At 38.9% G+C, this 23,275-nt stretch overlaps 1 protein-coding gene and 1 long non-coding RNA gene across 2 annotated transcripts in view; one reads left to right on the top strand and one right to left on the bottom strand.

Annotated features, from left to right (window-relative positions):
* Positions 1 to 23,275, top strand: part of GADL1 (glutamate decarboxylase like 1) — a 166,168-nt gene that overhangs the window by 119,114 nt on the left and 23,779 nt on the right. The window lies entirely within an intron of this gene.
* LOC143657998 (uncharacterized) overlaps positions 1 to 23,275 on the bottom strand; it is a 45,047-nt gene that overhangs the window by 20,265 nt on the left and 1,507 nt on the right. Inside the window, exon 2 of the long non-coding RNA XR_013163053.1 lies at positions 12,223 to 12,329. This is a non-coding gene — a long non-coding RNA (uncharacterized LOC143657998). The remainder of the gene's footprint in view (positions 1 to 12,222; positions 12,330 to 23,275) is intronic.

Here is a 23,275-nt window from a genome sequence, read left to right on the forward strand (position 1 = left end):
AGGTGCAATTGGAATAATTCTGAATTTCCAAATGTATCAGGGTGAGAATTGAGGAAAGGCCGGATCCTAATTAATGCTTATGGAACACTCCCCACTGTGTCCCCTGAGTACATTCTTATTTAGTTTACCCTGGCAGGGATTATGAACTCAAGTACCTACAGGTGCTGGATAAGTAACAGAAATGAGGGAAGTGGACTGGATAAAACACAATGGGGAGTGGGGAGGTCTTTGGGAGCCTGGAGAGCCCAGGCCCCAGCCAAAGTGAGCAGTCTCTGCTCAGTACCTGGTGGTTACTGCTACATGGAAATGGGGTCTCGGTTGCCAGGTTTGCTTGTTTCGTTTTTTTTGTTTGTTTTTCAGGTGCATGGTCTAGGAATCAAATGCCAGGTTTGTTGGTTTTTAATATTTTGTGGGAAGCTGGATATATAGATACTTGCGTGAACTATCCCTTTGTTTTAATGACTTAAATGTTGGCAAAAGATTTAAATTGTCAGTAGGCTCTGGCCTTCAGGCTTTTAGTTTGCAACTCTTAGATTTTGTCAGTCCTCGATGACCTTTTTCTGCAAAGGTGTCACTGTGGTAGCCCCCGAGATGAGGGTAGTCAGGTCCTTTGTCTTGTTCTCCCCATGCCAGTTTATCTGGTGGCCTTCCACAGCCTACCGTCATCTCTGAGGGACGCCCAAGTTCTCTGCTATCTCCCAGAAAAAGCAACTTACTGCCTCTGTGAGAAGTTCTCATGCACAGTCGGATCTATAAACAGGGTGTTTGAAAAATGGTGACATTGTGGCAAATGCAGCAGCACAATTAAGAAATAAATATGTGTTTTATTCTCCTGTTTTTTTCCTTTCCCCATCCCAAGAACTAGCCACTGCCTTTGGGCTCCATGCCTCATTTCAGCCTTGTGCAGCCTGAAGACATCTGTCTTCTTAGATTTTATGAAAGCCTAAGCTGGCTGATGATGAGACCTCAGAGGAAGGAAGGTAAGGGATTTTGAGGTCAGAGAGGCAGGCAGAGGGGACAGATTTCCTTCAGGTAGGGATGACCCTCAAGTTCCCATCTTTGAGCTGTCTGTGCTTGTGTGCTTGCACATGTGTGTGTGTGTATGTGTGTGTCCCAGACATTGGGTCCATAGCCTAACAGGTGAGTATACAGCAGTCACGGCTGATCCAGGGATTGTGTTGGTTCAGCACCTAAGCATTTCACCAGTAGTGAGGACGTACCAATGAACTAAACGTTGGCGTTGGCTCACCCCTGCAGGGCCCTTTCGGGCTGTCGGAACCATGATAATAACTGAGACTGACTTTCAGTCTGGCCCAGTAGGATGGTGACTTGAGGTGACCGTCCTGTTGGGTCTTGAATTTAACTTTATTTAAGGGAAATTAAATATTGTGACATTTTTCGGACGCCTGAGTTTATGGAGCAAAATTCATACCACAACACCAACCATTAAGGAAATTGCTTTGGACTCGCTGTAATATTTATTCTCACAGAACAGAACGGACTCAGTGCCGAAAGAGGCAAGGCATTTTTTGCATACCTTTTAAAGTCCCTTTGCCAGAAACAAACCTGCCCCCTGGTGGCACTTTTGCTCATTTTGCCTTTTATAGCTGAGATGTGACAGCTAAAGGCCGACTGAATAAATGTTTAAAATGTTATAGAATCACAACTTCACTGGTGTTAAGGCTGCGTGATTTCTCTGAGACAAGAAGGTCTCACCTGAATATTCAGATATTCGAGCCTTTCCTTCCTTCTCTTCACTTCAAACATGTTTCGGTATCTCTTTCTTCCTCCTGACTCCAGAGGAATTCGTGTTCCTTCCCTTCCGGAGCTTTGGATTTTTAAGTCTCCCTCTGCCTGGGACTTTGTCCCACTTGCTATCTCAACATTCCCTGCCTTTTCCTGCCCTCTGCTGCCCTGCCCTGATTAGTCTCTTCTCATCTCTTCTCTTCCTTCCTCTGCTCAAATTTTCATTCCTTATTCCTCTAATATTCTACTCCCCTTAATAGATAAACAAGGCCAGATTTTGATAACCTCAAGGAAACAATGACACGATTTTCTCTTAATATCGCTTCCCCCTCAAGCTACTTCTCTGTTTCAGTCTCCATTCTTTTGAATTAAACTCCATAAAGGAAATGGTGAAAAATGCCTTACCCGGTGTAATAGTTAATATTATAAAACCATTCCCATAATTTTTGGTGTTTGGCTTGTTTCCGATATTTTGCCACTGTGAGTAATAACCGTTGAACGTCTTCATGCTCACATTCATTTTTGCTTTTGTTATTTCTAGAAGAAAAGCACAATGTATGTAGTAATTGTTGGTTATGGAAAGCAATGTGGTTTTGAGCCTCAGTCTGACTATGTGTTGTGATGCTGATTTTTAAGCAGGTTGCATTCGTTGGCAATGCCACCAGTGAGGAATGAGTGTACCAACTGCGGCAATATAAGGTGTGGCCAATTGGGGGTAAAAATGTTGTTTAGAGGGTGAAAAATCCTAACTCAAGTTTGCTTTAGTTTACGTTGTATTAATTGTGGGTAGGCTGAACATTTTTTCTATTTTTTTTTTGTTTCCTGATTGTTTCTCTCTATGTAGTCATTGTTTTTTCATATTTTCCATATTTATATTTTGAGCTCTGATGTTTTCCTTATAAATTTGGATGAGAATATAGTTTGGGCTTTAATGCTCTCTGTCACGAGGAATACAAATATTCCCCTCCATATAATGTCCTTTTAATTTTAGTCTTATTGTTTTTTTTATTGTACAGAAGTTTTAAAGTTTTATGTATTCAAACCTGTCGTCCTTTTCCTTCATGATTTATTTTACTGCTTCAAAGCTGAAGAAGTTACTGTTTTTTCACAAATCTGATAAATATTCTACTCCATCTCCTGCTGTTTTTTCTCTCATTCGTATATATTTTTTTTATGTTTAACTCCTTAATCCATTTGGGTGTTATTTTTGTATTCAGTATAAAATATGGATTTAATTTTTACAAATTATTATCCATGTACTCCAATTTGATTTATTAAATAAATCTTCTTAACACTTTTATTATTGGAAGCTTGTGTTATGTGATACATTTTTTAAAACATTTCATTCCATTTGAGTTTTCCAGTCTGTTCTATTGATCTATGTTTCTGTTTTTGTGCCAGCAACAAAAGACATCTTACCACATTTTTAATTGGAGTTTAGAATCACTGGTTTAGACATTAAATAAATAACATTTCTGCTGCCCATCTAGCTGGGTGACACATTATTTAAACTCCTTTTGCCTCCACTTTTTCATCAATAGCATAGGTATAAGAAAAGTACCTACTTAATAAGGATTTGATGGGGATTAAATGCCATAACCCATGTAAGGTGCTTCAGACAGTGGCTGGCACAGAATAAGTGCTCAATGAACATTAGCTTTCATTATTATTATCCCATTATCTTGTGTTTGAAGGACCACATGAGCCTCAGATATCTTTCTCATGCCTTTTTTGCTTGTGCCCCTCCAAAGTATCTTATCTTAATATTATCTTCTACAATATTAAATTCTTTAAACCACATCCCTAATTATGTCATTCTTTCCTGTTTTCCCTTATCCCATAGGAAAGGGTCTATAATCATTCAGAGACCACAGTGATCTAATTTAATGAAACCTTCTCACCTTCCTCCTGCTAATCCTGCTCATAACCCCTGCACATTAGCCAGTCGACTCACCTGTTCTTGTGCTTACTTGGAAAGCTGGCATACAACCCTCGCCAAGCACACTGGCTTGGCAATCAGAAAACGTGTGTTCATATCCTGGATTTACCACCTCTGTTTTTGTGTGTCTATTGGTAGAGTGCATTCCCACCCCATGTTTCAGTTTCCTCATCCATAAAATCACAGTGGTAATTATATATAATGGATTTCCAGGGATTAAATGAGATAATGCATGTAAAGCAATTAACACTCTGCTAAACATGGCTTAGTGCAAAATTAAAATGTGAGGAGTTTGTATGTCTGATCCCCTCTTAAACTTAGGCTATCAGCCCTGCTACTTCCCCAGAAGCCTTTTCCGACCCTGAAATGTCAGTGCTCTTTCTATGTACTCCCGTGATGCCTGTCTTAGAAATTATCACACTACAGCAACATTGTTAAGTTTGAAACTGGAAGCTACACAGAGAGAGTTAGGATTTGGAGGGAGGGAGAGAAGTGAAGAAATGTCTGAGAAGATGGTGGCAAGCCAGAGTGAAAAAAGGAAAGGCAATGAGCAGCACTCCCCTCTAGCAAGATAAAGCCGATAAACTTTAGCCCAGGGACAATGCATTGCAATGTCCCTATTAGCAACAAAAATTCAGTGATGTGCATCTATGATATTGTTGGTGAGAGGGAAGATGAAGAAAGTGGGACAATGTGCCATACTGGGGTTCTCCATATTTGAGCTTCAATCTTTCAAACATGGCTAGCACTTATCACATGGAAAATGCATAATACATGTTTGCTGAATGAACACATTGATGACTGAAAGCATGAACTAATGTGTTAGCCCTTTGGGTGAAATATATCCTTATCGAGGTCTCCTGGAGACATAGCGGTGATTAACTTTTTGCCCATTAACTCACCTTTAGATGCTTTTAAAAATATGGGTGCTCAGCCCTGAGTGATTGAGTTGGTCTCAAGTGGGTCCCTGCGGTCTGCTTTTTATCTGGTTTCTGATATGCAGCAAGGGCTGAAAGCTCCCACTTCATATAAATGGTGATTGGTATGTGGGATTCTCAAGACAAGAGAAGGCAATGAGGAAGACGTTTTAAGGAGATGAGCTTTCCAATGATTCCTCTAGTGCTGCCATGAGGGTCCACCTGCTCTGTCTATGTATACAACTAGCAGAATTAGTGTTGTAATTGCAGTCTAGCTGTGTTCTTTCTGCTAAATCATCATTAGTTCATCCAAAAACAATTTGGAAAAGAATGCAAAACAGATGTCAAAATTTGCAGGACTGGCTTCAGATGGCTTAACTTCCCTTGGCCTTAGTTCTCATGTTTCCTGCTATCTATCCTTTGATGAGGTTCTGTTTCTTTTGAAGGCATCCCCCCTATCCAGGATCTCTTAGAAATGATAGCTTCCTACTCTTTGGGGGATAGAGAGAATTAAAATTATACTGCCCAGCAGTATAGCAGCAGAGCTGGCTTCAGCTAATTGCAGCATAACCTATCAGCAGAGAATGGAGAGTGTTTTCCATTCTACAGTCTGAGGAGGAACTGATTGCCCAGGTGGTCCTGAGGTAGACCAGAATACTGTCGCTAGTGAATTGGGTCGTAATGAAACCTATCATATTGAACAATGCTTTCTGATACAAAGCTCATCAGCCAAGGGAGACAGAATTCTCATTTGAATCTACCCATTCACTCTAAAAAGATATTGAACACCTACTATAAGCCAAACAGTCTTCTAGATGCTTGAGAGTCATCTCTTTTGTTGAGTCTTTCCTCTTACAAATGTTGATCAAAGGGCCTAGAAAAATTATAATTCAGGGCTGGAGTTTTATGAAAGATAAGAAGAAAGGTAAGGAAAATATAACTAAAGCTGGATCGTTCTTCAGTTATTATGAAAGAAAGTTCAATTTAATTTTTAGTTTATAATGCAGTGTTCATACATTGTACGTGTATTCTGACAGAAATATTGCAAAAATGAGCTATGATTTCTTCATAGTCTAAACACCAGAATCTATCAGATCATGTCTTGGAAACTAGTTTCTACCATGTATTTTCTTACAGTTTCAGCTGAGAAAATGCCTCAGATCTAAAATCTCATACTTTTCCTCTACTAAGAGCACTTTTTTTCATTGCTTCTTCAGTTATTTAATAGAACTACATTTTGAAATTTTTCTTAAAGTGCTTTATTTTTCATTATTTTGGGAATGAAGTCATTGATTACGCTGCTTTAAGTGTAAATATATACACATAAATATGATACACCTTTGTAAAATACTTGTTCCCTTAAAATAATCTATAATATTATCACAACATTTCTATTGAATAAAATATTTAAACATCTGATACCCCCATTCAGAGGTTTAAAGTTAGTTTTTAACTATAAATAGAAATGCCTTTTCAAATTTTGGCAAGGAAAAGGTAGTTTCTTTGTACTATTGAACTTATGAAGTCATATTTTAAAATTTAGCCACATTCTGCATCATTTAAAAGAAGTGTTTTTCTGGTCACTGCACATTTCTTCATTTGATAATTTTATTAACTTTGTTACACAAATTTGAGAATTCTGGTGAAAATATGACTAAGAATTGCATACATATATACATATACACATAATTTAAATGTGTCTACATACTACATACATTTACACACGTAATTTAAATGTGTCTATATTTATGTATATTTACACACAAACATCCATACATATATGGAAAGAGAGAGGGAGAGGTATTTTCTAAAGCTATTTTTATTGAGGTAGAATTCATAATACATAAAATTCACCACTTTAAGGTGTACAGTCAATATATTCACAGTGTTATATGATCAGTCACCACTATCTAATTCTAGATTATTTTCAACCTGTCAAAAAGAAGCCTCATACCCATTGGTAATTACTCCCCACTCTCTTCCCACCAGCCCCCAGCAACCACTAAACTGCTTCTGGACTTGCCTATCCGGACATTTCATAATAATGGAATCATAATATGTAGACTTTATACCTGCCTTCTTTCACTTAGCTTGATGGTTGCAACTCTTTCATCAGCACCTACTACGTATGTGCAATCTTCATAACAAATCTACAAAGTAGAAATAATTTTAATTTTCAGATAATGAAACGGAGGCCCATGGAGCTTAAGTAACCTTTCTGGGGTCTACAAATCTCTCCCGTTGCACTTTTGACCAGCCTAGTGAATGTGTGTGAAGCCTCCTTGGCCTGATTTTCTTGCTGGCTGGATGGCTCAGCCCATTGGAATGGACCAGCACGTCCTTGTCCTCGTGCTCGCTTTTGCCCTCCCTGCCACCCCATTCATACTTTCTCCCACTTGTATCCACGGAGACTGACATCTACCTTTGGGATCACCTGTATCCTTTGCCCTGTGGTATTCCATTGGATTTGTGGGAAGCACCACAAACGATCAGAGGGTGGGGGGAGAGGTTGGTTTCTTCTTCCCTGCTCCTCCTCTTCAGTGCTCTGTCTCGGTTCTTACCAGACCACCTTCTCAGTTACACTATTTCCTTTACTTGCCCCTCAAAGGAAGCATGTAATGGAAGTTAGTGGGTAGCAAGTATGTTGAATGAAGAACAGTTTATAACCTTATAGCATGATATTTTTGTTAAATTCCTAATCTCTAAATTTGGAGGTTAGTTTGTTAAACTGTAGAAATCAGATATACTTTGTATGATTTTTCATGTCATAGCAATTCAGAAAAATCAAGTGAAAACTTAAAGTACAGCCTTCCAAAGGAATCTTATATTGAACTTCAGGGTGGAAAAGGAAGCTTTTGTATGTCCTACCTTCCTCCTTTCTTGCTAGGTTATTGACACACACCATCTCGTCCTGACCCACTTGCTTCTAGTCTTGCTTCTACTCCAAGCCTCTCTCTACCCACTGTTAGAGGACCATGTATAAACAGCCATCAAATCATTTTGTTCCACTGATTGAAGACCTTCCCACTGCTGTCTCAAGGCATTTGGCAATAGGGGTTTTGCCTCCTCCTGCAGCCATACTTGCTACCTGTCCAAGCTTCTTTTAGATTCCTAAGAGCTCCTTACTCAAGGTTTCACCTCTCTCTTTTGTACCTTAGTTTCAGATGCTCCCTTTAGAGCCTCACTCCTCCTACGTCCCACTTACCCCCAAATATTACATACATATATGTGTATATGCATATATATGCATGCACACACACACATATTATAAGATATAAATGTATATGTGTAAATATTATATATCATGTAAAATAAAGCATATTGGTGTGTTTACCATTTTACCATTGTCTTTAAAAATATTAACCCATGGTGTGACCCCTGAATGAGGAATGCTCTACTGGGGATATGTGTAGAATAAGTGTTCTAATATGATTTTTACTTATTGTTGGTCCAATGAAAAGTAATTTTTTCTCTGTTTAGTCCCCAAATACACACACACACACACACACACACACACGGCTCTGCTTTCTCATCCCAGCCTCCTTTCCAATCATAACAGAAATAGCAAACATTCTGCTAGGTATTGATATTTTCAGCCAGATAAAATTTGGTCTAGACTCAAAGGATGTTTTGGTTTAAGAATAGGGTCAACTATAGAGTCAGGGAAGGAAGCTTCCCAGTGTCCATTTACACAAAAAATGTGGCTAGTGCAGGAGCTAAAATATACTCATCAGTAAAACTAAGCCTAATACACCTCTATGTCTGTTAGTTAATGGATTGTGAAATGTGTGTGTGTGTGTGATTCTGGGTGCCTGGAAGAAACCTTTGACACTTGTTTGTCAATAAATCCTACATATACTTGGTAAACATAGCCATTATTCATCCCTAGAATTCACCAAATAAGTATTCTCTGAGTCACTTTTAACTGGGAAGCTTGTAAGGAACTCGGATGGATTCCAGCTGCCTTCTCCCTGGAGGCTTTGCTTTAAATTCCTGTGACTATCCATGATAGAACTTCTCTCAATAATGTACAATGGGATAGAGGTTCAGCCAGATTTTGGGGGCGGAGGGGAGGGGAAACTGGAATCTTATAAAATGAATGAATAAAGCATATAATATGAGATTTATACCCAAGGTCTTTTCAAAGAATGCTGGTATGAAAATCTGTTAGTGTTACAACAGAATGAATGGAAAAAGAAATCAAGTTGCAGACTATTTTTATGGGTTGCATTCTGCATGGTAAATTTTAATCCTTGTTTTGCTATTCTGAGTTAATGTTGCTTATATTTTTATTAACCATTGATTTTTGAGTAGGACAGCACAGAATACCAGCCTTTAATTTTGCTAACTGAAGTGGGAATGGCTGCAGTTTCCACATGTCATCTTGCCCCACTAAAACTCTCGATGATTATTCATAATCTTTTTTATTAGTATAGGTGAAGTTCCACCTTCTGTCCATCTTGTCCCCAGTTCAAGGAAAAATGTTTATTGAAAAAAAATCTGTAATTAGAGGACACATTCTTTCAGGGCAAAGTCACATTATAAATTCACTCTGCTTTACAAGCATGATTCCAAATAGTATTCCTTTAACTTACAAACCCCACCCCTAGCCTAAATAATTCATTTTGAGTGCTTATCAAAGCTATGCCTGTTTCAATTGTGAGGTATTTGGCAGTTATTAAACCTGGACTATGGTTGGGATAAGAGGAAAATAATTTAATATGGAGAGCTTGAGTCTGGGTGACCTGAGAGATAAGTTAGTAAAAGAAACAGGTAGCAGAGGAGTGAGTTTGAAAGAGAAGTTGCGGACACGGTTTGGGGAGTGTTCTGTGAGGGATGTTAGGAGAAAGGTCAACTGGGGATAATTGACTGGCAATTAGGACTCAGTGGCTTTCAAGGAAAAATTCAGGGCTGTGGAGTGAATTTGACAGTTTTCCTCAGACAGTGGTACAGGTCCCTGAAAATGAATGAAACTTAAAGGAGAGAAGAGCACTTGAAGAAGAAAAGCAAAAATCTTGAAATAACGTCTATTAATAAGGCACTAGGAGAGTGGGGGTGTTAAAGTCAGAGAAGTGGCTGGGCCATTAGGAATATACAGGGTCATGGAAATGGGAGATGAGTGTCAAGGAGGAAGATGGGAAGCAGGGGAGAAGGAGATTCACTAGAGAAAAGCATGTGATGGTGCACCTGTCTTTCTAATACGCTCAATCTTCTTTGAAAGGGAGCATTTCCTTTTTTGCCTATCCAGGAACATGATTTGTTGCTATAGTAATATAGTTTAACAATCACAAAACCTCAGAGTATAAAACAGTAAATATTCATTGCTTATGCGTCTGTAGATGAGTGAGGGGGAGGGTGATAGAACGGGATGTTGACTGACTTAGACTGGACTCAAATGGAGTGGCTCAGCCTCATGAGTCTTTCATCCTCTTCCTTGGACCAGTGGGCTGTCAGCGCATATTCTTCTCAGGACAATAGTAAAAGCACAGGAACACAAGCTCCACTGCACAAGAACATTTCAAGAGTCTCTGCCATGTCATGTCTTCTAGTATCTGATTGGCCAAAGCAAATCACATGACTGAGCCCAATATCAAAAGGGGGTGGAGACTATACTCCATCCCAGTGGAAGATCAAATCTAACTTATGGCCAAACCCATTATCAATAGAGCAGGGAAATATGCTTTTCCCATGGAAGAGAGGAGGTTAGGATAAATATTTCTGAAGAATATCCTTATCTACCATGCATGAATATTGCCACTTTTAAAACCAGCAATGTAGGCATAATTTAACAAGAGATAGGATATGGAATGATGAAACCTAGTGATAATTCAAAATTATGATTTAGCCTACCATAATGTTATTGTGGGAACTAAGAATCAAGGCTGCCCAATTAGATTCAGCAAATGTTGTGTGCTAAGCACTGTACAAGCACAATGAAGGAAATCAAAGATGAAAATGATATAGCATCTTCTGTCAAGCAGCTTTCAACCTGAGAGATAGCTATATTTGAAAGTTACTATAAGAAAAGTTGAGTGTGATAAGAATTATGGACAGGGACAAAGTGCTATGATTACAGAGAGGAGGGCAAGAAAAATTTCCCTTCCAAGGAATTGTTCAGGGATGTGGTACAGATAATAGAGTATACTGTAGATAATTTAAGAAGAAAGGAATTTATAGAGAAGTAAATATTGGGAGGACTAAAGAGATGCCGCAAAGCCGTGCCCCAGAACTGGGCTGCCGAGGGAGCTGCTCAGTGTGGAAGTGGCCTGTTGCGAAGCTGCCACCAGTGCTGTCAGCACCAGAACTATGCTTCCTCTCCCACAATCAGTACTGAAAATCCAGCATTAATCTCCTTCCCCAATTAACTCAGTTCTAAAATTATGGCTTATGCGAGTACATCAGATTGACAACATCAGACACTTAAGCTGCAAAAGAACTTTGGAAATGTTTAAACTTCTGCTGTTTAGGAAGAAACTTTAGGAAGAGATTGGAATAAAGCTGAAGTAATCCCTAATTGATTCCACTGGAAGCTCAGAGAAGACTTCATTGAGAGGGTGGCTTTTATACCAGGCCTTAGAAAGTGCTGTTTTATAGAAAGGATGCCATAGGATTCTGTTTTGAAAAATACTTCATAAATTGCAAAGCAGCAAACAAATATAAAGAAGTCTTGCTGTACAGAAATACAATGGAGTCTTCTTGAATGGGCTCACCATGGAGACCTTTTTCTCAGTAACAGGAATCCCGGAACAGATTTAACCTTTTACCTTCGCCAAATCTGCATGTTCATGGAAAGCCTGCATTTCTGTTTTTGTAATATTTTGTGAGCGTTTACTTATGAGTGGTCACCCATTACAAAAACACATATAAACACACATGTGTATGTATATACACACACACACAGACAGACATATATATATATATATAATCTCATTTAGTCTTTTCAACCACGCTCTATGGAGTAGATGCTGTTATCTCCACTTTACAAATGAAGAAATAAAGCCTAGAGAGAGTAGGTCACTTGCCCAATATCTCATATTAATTAGTTAGTTAGTAGCAGAGATAGTCTGATCCTAAAGTTCTGAAGCCCAGGCACTGTTGTTCTTGTTGAGGGAAAGAGAGGAACAAGGATGGAAGTCAATGCAGGGAGAAGTAAAAAAAACGGAGATGTGACAGAAGAAAGAGCTGGGCTGGAAGAAAAACCATCAATCTATTTGATGGTTGAGCACTCAGCTGAGTGCTCCCTTGAGTTCTGTCAAGGAATGGGATTCCCTCAGAGATAGGAAACACTTGGTTCATGCAATTGTGCATGTGAAAACCCTTGGAAGAACATACCACACTGTACAAACATAGGTTTCAAAAGCAAAGAATGCTGGCAAAGCCGAAATACGAGATTCAAATCGCCAGGAAGAGAGTTCTTTAGTATCATCCAGGCTTAGTTTTGCTCTTGGCTCTATCTGCTACTAGCTATGATACTTTTGGGGCAAGTAACTGCATCTCACACAGCCCATCTGTGAGTGGGTTTAAAAATACCTAACTGGTGGAATACTGAGAAGATAAATTTGAGATAACGAATGAACACCATGATGCTTCTTATGTAGTAAAGCGCTCAATAAATGTTACCTGCAGTCATTGTTGATGAGTAGCTGTTTTCCCCATCTTCATCTCAGATACTCTTCCTCATTTTTTGCTGAGCTGCTGGCAGTCTGAACAGCTTTGCTCCTGTTGTACTATGATAAGAAAGAAGAAAGAGGGAAGGCTGGAGATGAAGAAGGTACAGTCTAAAAAAGAGATTCCTTTGAACAAGGTTGGAAATATATTTCTGCCACTCTTTCAGTTTCTCATAATGTTGTGGATTTGATCTACTAATCATGAGAAATATCTGAATGATTCAAGTTCTACGTCTTTATCCTGTACTTATGCATACTTTGCAGGAGGAGTTAAGCCCTAGGAAATAAACACAGGGTAGAAATAAAGAGAAATGCTAATGCATAGTCTCTGTAACTATCCCCACAATATCACTAATGACATTACATTAGTCTTGGCTGTACACATAGTTTTCTGAGCAAGGGGATATTTGGTCATAAAAAACACATCGACAGGTTACTCTTTCACTTCTTCTTTAATTCCCTTTCCACTTTCCATGCAAATTTTATGTGGCTTTTATAGGCTTGTGATAATCTAGCCTCTGATCTGTTTCCTTTTCTACTTTTGCTAACTAATCCTTCCTGCTTTACTGTATCAGCTGATTTCTAAATGTCAGACTGGGTAGGTGGATTTCAGAAGCTATATTTAAAAGAGACCTGCCTGCGTATATTGGTCCTTTATTGGGACAGCCTACTTTAAGAGGGATTTGATAAGGTCCAGGAAGCCATTTTTATTTGCTTTTTCAGATAGCCTCTTGGAAGCAGGAGCACAGCTGTTCACGTGGTGTTCTGTGAATTAAGGGCAGCCTTTCTGCTGAGATCAGAAGCTTTCAGCCTTAGTACTAAGGTCAGCCAGGAGTTGTGGCTAAATAACTCCCTGGAAAACACTGAAAGAAGCTTAAGGGAAAAGCTCAAACATACAGTTGAATGTTTTCTGGCCATGTTACCCACACATTTTCTGACCATTATCCGTGCTTTCTGGGCATGTTCCCAAGAACTCTGGTGGGAAGCTACAGTGCTATATCAGTTAGCTATTGCTACATAACAAACCACCCAAAATGAAGTGTTTTAAAATAATAAGCTTTTAGTATTCCTCGTGAATCTAGAGAACAGCTGGGTGGTTCCACTGGTCTTAGCTGGGCTCACTTTTGCACCTGCAGTCAGCCATGGATCAGATAGGCAGTTCTGCTAATCTTGGCTCTGTCTGCTTCTAAAGGGACTAGGAAGGCCTCAGTTGAAACAGCTGAGTTCTCTTCCAAATGGCCAGTAATCCTCCATCAGATTAATATGGGCTTGTTCTTCTGGCAGTGGGAGAAGAGCAAGTGAAAGGGTGCAAGACTCGTTGAGATCTGGGCTCAGAATTAGCACATCATCTTCAAAGCAAATCACAAGACCAATCCAGATCAAAGGGAAAGTGTATGGAAGATATATGAAAAATAGATTCCACCTTTTGATAGGAGGCACTTCAAAGTTGTATTGCAAAGAGTCAGAAGGGTAGAGGATTAGTACTATTATTTGCAGTGAGTCTACCAGTGCAAAGATGACTTTCTTTATAGCATTAATATTACAGAATGATTTATGGCTTAACAAGTGTTCCCACATCTATAATCTCACTTGGCTTGCCAAAGAATCCCAGTGAGGTCAATTTCATTCTTATCATCACTCCCATCTTACATAAGAAACAGTTCTGCTTCAGTTGGAGAGCTCAGGTTTTCAGTGCAGCCAGGACTTAAATTTAGTTCCCTTGTCACTAAGCTCCATGTTCTCCTCACGGTCCATGAAAACATGGTTAAGTCAAAGGAGGAAGTGAATAGAAGTGCTTCTTGATGTAGCTAAGTCATTGGAGTCCAAAGAACAGTGAGTCGTTTCATCTCTCTTAGTCATTTTGTCTGCAGCTGATGTTTCCATCATGACAAGGTATTTTGTGAAGTTCTTTCCTGCTGAGTGAGTGGAGGCAGCAAGTATCTTCTGTACAACCCTTGGTCTAATCCTGCCAGGCCTAGAAAATGTGATCGTACAGATGGTCTAGAAACTCAGGTCTTCATATACATATAGGAGAAGGATCACTGAAGTCTAGCAGTGGCATAGCAGTGGCTCACAAAAAAGAACCAACCATTTGAGGCTGACGTGGGAGTATGTATATGAATGTTGGATATATATACAGGTGATTACCTCTCATTCTCTTTTAGTAGGAAAAGAGAGAATATGTTGACATGCTTAATCATTTTCTCTCACAACATATGTTTCTGCTATTTCCTTTTATTTCATTCATTTATTCATTTAACAGTATTTATTGGTCATTTCCAATTTGTTAGGGACTCTTCTAGGAGGGCTTCCTGCCTTCAATGAGCTTATGGTCTAATGGGGGAGACAAATAGAAAAACATATAAATAACTATAATATTCTAACCATTCAGCAAGTGTATGTTCTCTGTAACTACCACACTCTAATAGTGGGAAAAAAACAGAAACTTTCCTGTCTTAACAGAATTTCAAAAGAGATACCCTTTTAGGAGAGGCCCAAGAAGATCCCAAAGGAGAGGAAAAATCTTCATCTGTCCTTTAGCTTAATATATATTTTAAATGGATGAATAATCATCTTTGTATTTATTCCAGTGCAGGCTTAGAGAATTTTTTGGCTTATTAACAGTTTTACTATGTAGAAATGCTAAATTTTTCATGGTGGTATCTTCCAAGTGGTAGCTTGGAGCTGTCCCTTTTATTGTTGTTATTTATTGAAAAGAAAATGCATCCAGTTTCTTTAAATCAGGCTGTCGGTTTCATCACATAAACGTCTCTGTTCATATCTTCAAGTCAATAAATAATTATTATCTCATTACAGTCAAGATGAATCTAGTTGGGATATAATAAGAGTAAGGTAAAGATTAGTCCTTGGTTGAAGTGCTAACCATCTGGATATATTGCTACATCAAACAGGATGCTGTATCCAGGAAATCCTCTTCTGAGAGGTTGTAATGCTGAAGTGGTTTCTCTTTGGCCTGTTTGCTCAGTGAAAGTCTTTTTGTTTTCCATATTTGACCATCTTATCAGTTACTGAATATTTTTTTAATTAATTATTTCTAAGCACACGAGATACTATTTTACAGAAGCAAAAATAAAAAGGAAAATGAATAAATGAGTGCCTTGAAGTTGTTGCCCTCTGTAGCACTGAGTTAAGTTTCATTTTTAGAAAAACATGCTGGGTAATTACATCCTCTACATTTGCCAGTTTATCTCCGTTAAACATAGTAAACATCTCACTGCTTAATTTGCTCTGTCAGCCACGGCTTTTATAAAACTAGAGCTTTCAGGCAGTTGAAATTTTATGTCTGCAGTATAATTTCACAGGCAGCTTTTTTTTTTTAATTTTGTATTCTTGGCTCATTTACAGTCAAATATCTTCCACTCTGTGAAGCTTAAATATTTAGCCATTGAGTTAATATACTCTTTATTATCTGTCAGTTTAGCTGTAGAATCTGGACTCCAGATTCTTGATATTCTCAAGCTCCTGTAGAATAAAGTTTGTCATCAGTGTGCCTATAACACTATACCCTTTTCCAAATCCCTTTAAGATTTAGGCTTTTTTTTTTTCTCACTTCCAGCATCTTTTATTTTTTCCTAGAAACTAGACAGAATAAACTCATTTTCTCAATGTTGATCTAGACATAACTGCACAAAATTATTCTATACTCAACACATGGCCTTTATTACAGAACTTGGCCTTCTAAGGAGGCTTATAAACATTACAAATCACTCTTTGCATTTCCATGCTAGCCAAAGTTGCAACCAACAAACCACTCCTAGTTTTTTACTGAGTATTTGAATCAACTTAAGTGATGATCCCTCCCCTTAGAGGTGGGAAAAAAACCTCAATTTCTGTCCTAAAATAACTTGGATTTAGGCTTTTTAATGCTTATTATCTTGATTGAATATAAACTCTCAAAATATAGTCACAACATACTCCTTTTTTCCAGAAACCTGGAAGACTGTATTATTTGGTAACTTTTCTTTCATCATTTGGGTAGAATTATACTTTGTTCCCCAAAGGGACTGCTTGTGGGTCCTCTTTTACATATCTTGATTTTAAAAAAAAAGGCAGACTTCCCACCACTTACACTAAACTGGAGGTCACATATCACACATTATTGTTCCAGGAATTGAGTTTATCAACTCGCAAGAGAAGATATAGTCCCTTTGGGCAAATTCTATAAGTAGTCATGCCTTTGAGTGTGCTTCTAACAGAATGGTGGTGTTGTTTTTTTTTTTTTTTAAAGGCAATTGCTTCCTTTTCTCTAGTCAAGGTTCTACTTACCATGTTTGCAGGACCCAGTAAAACAAAGGTGCTAATCAAGGGATTAAAATATACTGCAAGAAAGCTAGCCTGGCTTCTTGCAATTTATGAATTAGCTAAAGCTTACATAGGAACACATGCTCTGAAAGGGATAATAGTTAAAGAGTAAATGTGGTTTTTCTTGTTGTTGTTTTTTTAATGGTGGTTATTATTTGGACCACTAGATTCACATTAGTTTCCTCTTATTATTACCCCAGTGTCAACTGGGACCTCCTGTAAACCTCATCCCACAGGGAAATGTGGGGTTAAAAAGGCAAATGTAAGTAATGCCCAAGAGAAAGACTAACAAGTTACTCTTTAAAGTCAGTTGATCCTTGATGGTTCTGTTGAATGGACTCAATAGTGGTAGGTGGGGAAAATGGTTTATATCAGAAACCTTATATCAGAAACCATCCTTCCCTAAAAGAAGTAGTCGATTTCTTTTTAGATTGAAAAATGACTGAGAGAGGATGATATTGTTTTCCCTAAAAATTAAAATTATGAAAATTTAAAAGTAAGCCAGAAGCCCAAACCCCAATTAACCAAGATACATAAGCAAAATGCAAATTATATGCAAGTCAGTCACTCATATTTGTAAAGATGCATTTGGAACATATAAACTCTCAAAATGTAGTCATAAAGTACTCCTTTTTTCATTTGGGTAGGAAAGCTGCTTTGAGAAAGGATTTCCAAATTAAAGAAATAAATGCTGTTATGTATAGAGCATGTAATGTAAACTGGAACTATCTCAGTTCCAACAGTCTGAAGGCAATTTCCTTCCACTTGCATATGTGGTCATGACAGGCTCTTTGGATATGGTTTATATTTCACAAGGTTACTTAGATGACTGAAACCACAGTGGCAGTAAATCGCTGTCTTATCAACAAGAGAAAATATTACATTTGTCTGTTGACAGTGACAGTGTTTGTTTTTAAAGAGAAATTGGTTTAAGAAGATGCCCGTTATGATTCTCCTTTAGAAACCCAAACATACTTACATTTTAGTACTTAAAATACACTGATGTTGGAGCGTTCTAAGCTGATTTAAGATGACAAGATGAAATTTCTCAGTTCCGCATCTGAGTCCATGGGTCCTACCAGTTTGTCTTCGTCTACTTGACCTGGTGTGACCTCCATGTACCCTTGATAGCAGTTGTTTTTTTGAGAGCTATTTTTTGAGACAACATTGTTCTTTTAACCTAAATAGAACAAACACTTTAATCTCTTCCAACCATCTGGCTTGTTTTAATGTCTCTTTAATCTTTCAAGTGTCAACGAATAAATCTATGGACTCCAACACTTTCAAGAAATTCACAAATTAATTAAGAGAGCCGGGTGAAGTTTCTTCTAGAATAAGTCAAGCTGCAGCTTCCACTACTCTTATCCTGCTGTGGAGTGTGCCCCAATATAATGTTCTTGCAACTATCCGAGATTAAGGGGAACAGGTTAAGAGCAAAAGGCCAGGGAAAGAGTCTCTTACAACTCCTTGAGAGTGGGTTTCTGAGTAGTTCTGGTGATTTTATGAAGCAAACAGTGTATCATATCATTCTCCAGGGCTATGGTAAATTTATAGTAACTGCTGGATACAGGGCATTATCTAAAAAGTGGGATCAGCTGTGGCAGACTCCACTGTTATTCCTATCACCTTTTGCCATAAATTCCTACCCCTCCAGGCACGTGCATCAATTAAAGTGATTTTGTGTTTAAACTGTTTCTGGAACTGTCCAATAGGCAGATATAAGACCCACAACATCTGAAATGAAAGTTGCTTGTTTCATGCCAATCTGTGCGAGTACTGAGTTTGTTGTTCTGTCCTCCCCTCAATTTAAAAGAAGTAAAAGCTACTGGCGATAACCCTGAAATGATCTGAGAAAGCCTCACGAGCTGCATATTTTGCTCGCATTTCTCCGTAAAGTACCCAGTCAAGGGTCTCTTTCTGTATTGAGTGAGAATGACAAGAGCGCTTTTATGGAATGGGTGTCAACACATGGGCCTGGGTGACTTTTGGAGGTGTTTTGCCTGCTGGGTTTAATTTCAGAATCTTGCCCTATCTTACTCAGACAGCCATCAGCAAGTCTTTTTTTGCTACTGTTCTTTGCATCCTTGGCCTTGTTACTCTTCGCCATTCACTTGTTGGAAAGGGAGGGAAGCGTGATTGGTCTGGGGCAAGAGGGAAGCTAGATTTAGCCCTGCCATTTAATCCTACCCCATCCTGCGGCAAAAAGCTGTGAAAAGGTGTCCAAGGGACTTTCCTTTAAAAACTATGAGCATTGAAATGGTAAGACCATTGGGGGGCACCAGCGCAACAGAAATCTAATTGAGCATTTCCATAGTACAGACATTTAATGTCAATGGGGCACAAATGTAGGAAAAGCCAGATTGAGGGGCTGGGAGGATAATCCTTCAAACCATTTCCCTTTAAAATTTCATATTGGCTTATCTTCCACTCAGATACCTCTGCTCAAAATCTGGAGGGCTTTTTGTTTTCTTTCTTGGTATATTCAGTTTATCTATGAAATAGCTATTTTCTCCTTTCTCTACCAAAAGACATTTCGTTTTACATTTGCTAAAGGTTTGACCTCGTGGTACAGGTGATGTCCTTGTGTCTGCCAGAATTATGTAAAATATAATATGCTCTATTGATTATAGGCTTGACCAGCAACTAATTTTCATCGTCAATAAAAATGAGCCTCTAAGTCAGACAAAGGAATTAGCATTCATGTTTGAGTCAAGCTGAAAGTAAATTCGTTTGAAGATACAAATTTGAATGAATATGAAACCATGGAATAAATTACATATGTGTTTGTGTTTATATCTGATCAGTCTACTTATGTATTGATCTATCTACCTGTCCGTTGCTGATATTAGCAATTAGTTTTAGTAATTGTGACAAAATATTGAGGACAAGAAGAAAGGAAGAGAAAAATGGGAATTTGGTATCCAGTAGACTTTTCTATCATTTAAAAACATAACTTGGTCCTCACCCAGTGGCCACTATTGCCATAGTGGCCTCACCTTTGGGATGTTTGGGTATTTCTGTAGAACTGGCATTTTGGAATCTAATTAGAGAAAGAGTGGCAGTGCTAGTGGTGCCAGTAGACTCTGATATTGCATAAATACCCAGTTGTGCTGCTCCATGTCACAGTCACAAAATAGACTGTGGGTTTGTTTACATGCCCAGAGTATGTACTGCCCAAATCAAGACACTTCTGAAAGTGAAAGTGGATGCTATTAATAATTACAGCAGAATGAGCAAATCAGCCGCCCTTATAATGTACTCCTCTGATTGTAATTTTACCCCTTTCTTTCTCATTCATGAAAGCATGTCCATGTCAGAGCATGAATAAGAGGGATGCTCCATAAGGATTATCTGAAATGATCCCCAATTGATTTTAAAGAGGAAAAAGAATAAGGAGGAGGAGGAGAAATAATTACTTACAAATTCCAGCATTTAACCTGAATGACGAGTTGCATACACATCATGCAAATGATTAAGTGCCTGCAACTTCTCCTGAATCTAGTCTAAATTACAGGATCTGCTGTCCAAAGCATTCATTTCCATCAGCCCTGATCATTGGCTGTAGAATAGCATGTCCTAAATCCCTATCACACTTTGATTTTCAATTATGATACGCCACCTATTCTGTATCATATCTTCATTATTTTCCGGGTTTCTCACCTTCCTTGAGTGGTGACATGTCACGCCTCATTACCCACTGTTCTAGTTTGCTAGCTGCCAGAATGCAATATACCAGAAACAGAATGGCTTTTTAAAAAGGGAAATTTAATAAGTTCCTAGTTTACAGTTCTAAGGCCAAGAAAATGTCCCAATTACAACAAGTCTGTAGAAATGTCCAATCGAGGCATCCATCCAGGGAAAGATACCTTGGTTCGAGAAGGCCAATGAAATTCAGGGTTTCTCTCTCCAGTGAGAAGGCACATGGTGAACACAGTCAGGGTTTCTCTCTCATCTGGAAAGGCACATGGTGAACACGGCATCATCTGTTAGCTTTCTCTGCTGGCTTCCTGTTTCATAACGCTTCCCAGGAGGCGTTTTCCTTCTTCATCTCCAAAGGTCACTGGCTAGTGGACTCTGCTTCGTGATGCTACAGCATTCTCTGCTCTCTCTGAATCTCTTTCATTCTCCAAAACGTTTCCTCTTTTGTAGAACTACAGAAACTTATTAAGACCTACCCAAATGGGTGGAGACATGTCGTCACCTAATCCAGCTTAACAACCACTCTTGATTAAATCACATCTCTAGGGAGATGATCTGATTACAAATTCAAAGATACAGTATTGAATAGGGATTATTCTGCCTTTACAAAATGGGATTTAGATTAAAACATGGCTTTTCTAGGGGACATACATCCAAAACCAGCACACCCACCACCTCCTTTCCAGTGTGTGTCAGTGGTTTGATTATGTGAGGTGCTGAAGGGAGCCAATGGCAACGGACTGTAGGGTTTTAAACCCCTTAAACAGAGGCATCCCAGAATTCTGCTAGCCTTCGGGCACTTTCAGGTGCTGCCTAGAAGACAGACTTTTTGATGGTAAACCGTCTCTCCCTATTAAAGGACCACAAGGAAATACAAGGAAAGCACAGTTGAAATGTTTGAAAACTCTTCTGTTCTCTGAATTCAAAATAAGCTCAATTGATCTAAAGGGTTGGCTTCATGAAGAAACGTCCCAAGATTCAACTATTGCTAAAAAATAGGCCTGAGTTAGTTAGTGCATTGCCTCTTTAAATATGATATAGCTAATTAGCCATTTGTCAAGACTTCGGGGTTGGGAGGAGGAAAAAAGAGAGAAATCCTGTACCCTGGTCAGTCTTTACTTTTGCTTAGGAGGAGAAGACCTGGGATTTGCTGTAAGGTCACTATCTTCCCAGGGGTGTCTAATCCAGGCTTTTGGACTGTATTGGAGATTTCCTTGCTGCACCTGTGTAGGAAAACCAGCCACCTCAAGCAACACAAATACAGCATTGACTCCCATTTAAGAATAGCCAGAATCAGGTACTCAAGACTGTGATGCCCAAAATGACAGACTGTCCTTGTAACTTCAGAGCAGCTTAGAGAAATGACAAAAGAAGCTTCCAATCAGGAATAACGGAGTGAGGTTTACTGAAAGCCAGAATAAGGTGAATAATTACAAAGTTACTTGGGGAATTTTTCATTAATTATAGTACAAGTGCCACGATACTGAGATTGAGGATTTTGTTGTTTCACCTCATCTCCCCCTGCCCACCCCGTGGCAAGTTTAGAAGCAGTCTGTCACGTGACATTTATTCAACGCTAAGAGCACAGAGATCAATGTGTACAGGGGTGTGGCGTTGAAATGTAGAGTTGCAAACCCCCAGCTGCCAAATAGAGAACCCAGTTTTACAGAGGAGGATTCAAAATAATAGTGGTTGAATTATATTCAGCTTTCTTCTCTGGTTAAAGATTTTAGCTTCCACTTCAAGTTATTGAACAATGTTATATTTATTGAGTGTCTTTCGTGTGCAGCACACTGTGAAATAGGTGCTGTTGTTACTGATTTTCTGGCGATAAAGCTTTAGAATTTTTTAAAACTTCTTGAAGCTAAATCCTCTGACACATACGCTGATGAACTGAAAAGCACCATGGCCAATGGATGCTGTTTGAAAGTCTGGTTCCTTGGCATTAGTCTTCTCAAACCCTTTGGTGCCATTTCTGGACACTGATTCTCTGGCAGAAGGAAACTATTGAATAGGCTGACCCCATGGGGCATTTCTTACATTCTTCCAGTAGTCAGTGGGAGAGTGCTGAGAGAAGCTGACCCTTCTATTCTAAGAGGCAATGGGATAATTATAGCTGAATCTGGTCTGTGCTGCACTATACAACGGCCACTCTGTTTTACTTTTGCTCTAAGTTTTGTGGCTTTTTAAAAAAAGTACACCATCATTGATTTCAGAAGCATTTAAAACAGTCTGAAAGGAAATGTTAATCCAATAGAATCTGAATTTGACTGGGGTGTTTTCTTTCTACATCTATGCACTTCCTCAAATCCTTCACTAGATGGCGTTGCACATCAATCCATAGCCTCTATGCCATTTGCTTTGGTCCAGGAAGAAGTGGCAAAACACAAAGCCGGCCCTCTCTAACTGACTTAGCTTCCATCCTGTGGGTTCAAGGATGAGCGGATCTTTTACACCGTCCTCTCAGAAATCGTCTGCATGTTATTAATTTGTTCAAATTGACAGGCTTTACATGTGCACGTTTTGGCGGTGGTTCTGACAAGAAGCATCTTTAAGCCATTGAACGGTTCCCGTGGTTCACAGGAAGCTTTGCTAGGCCTGTCATTAGTGGCCCCAGTGATGTAGCTGGTGCAGTGAATTGGGAACAAATTTATTTCAGCTCCTTGGTGAAGACAGACAGTTCAAACCACAGGCCACAGTCCTGGCAGGACCTGGAATCCAGGTTTGGTAAGTGAATCGAGAATATTTACAGAAAGCGAGAGGCCAGTGGAAGTGGGTGAATTCTGTGCCCTCATATTTCAGTCTTTGGTGCATGTGCCCTGAGATGGGACCATGTCTAGACCCTTCATTACACCTTAATACATTAATATTAATTCCTTTAGTGCCAAAAAATTCTTTGAATCAGAAAATATAGTTGAGGTTACCTTTCCAAAAGAAACTGAATTCGAAAGAAAGTATCCAAGTAGGTGTATAAAATGGGTATG

The sequence above is a fragment of the Tamandua tetradactyla genome, chromosome 15 (genome assembly GCF_023851605.1).
Source record: "Tamandua tetradactyla isolate mTamTet1 chromosome 15, mTamTet1.pri, whole genome shotgun sequence".
Lineage (NCBI taxonomy): Eukaryota > Metazoa > Chordata > Mammalia > Pilosa > Myrmecophagidae > Tamandua > Tamandua tetradactyla.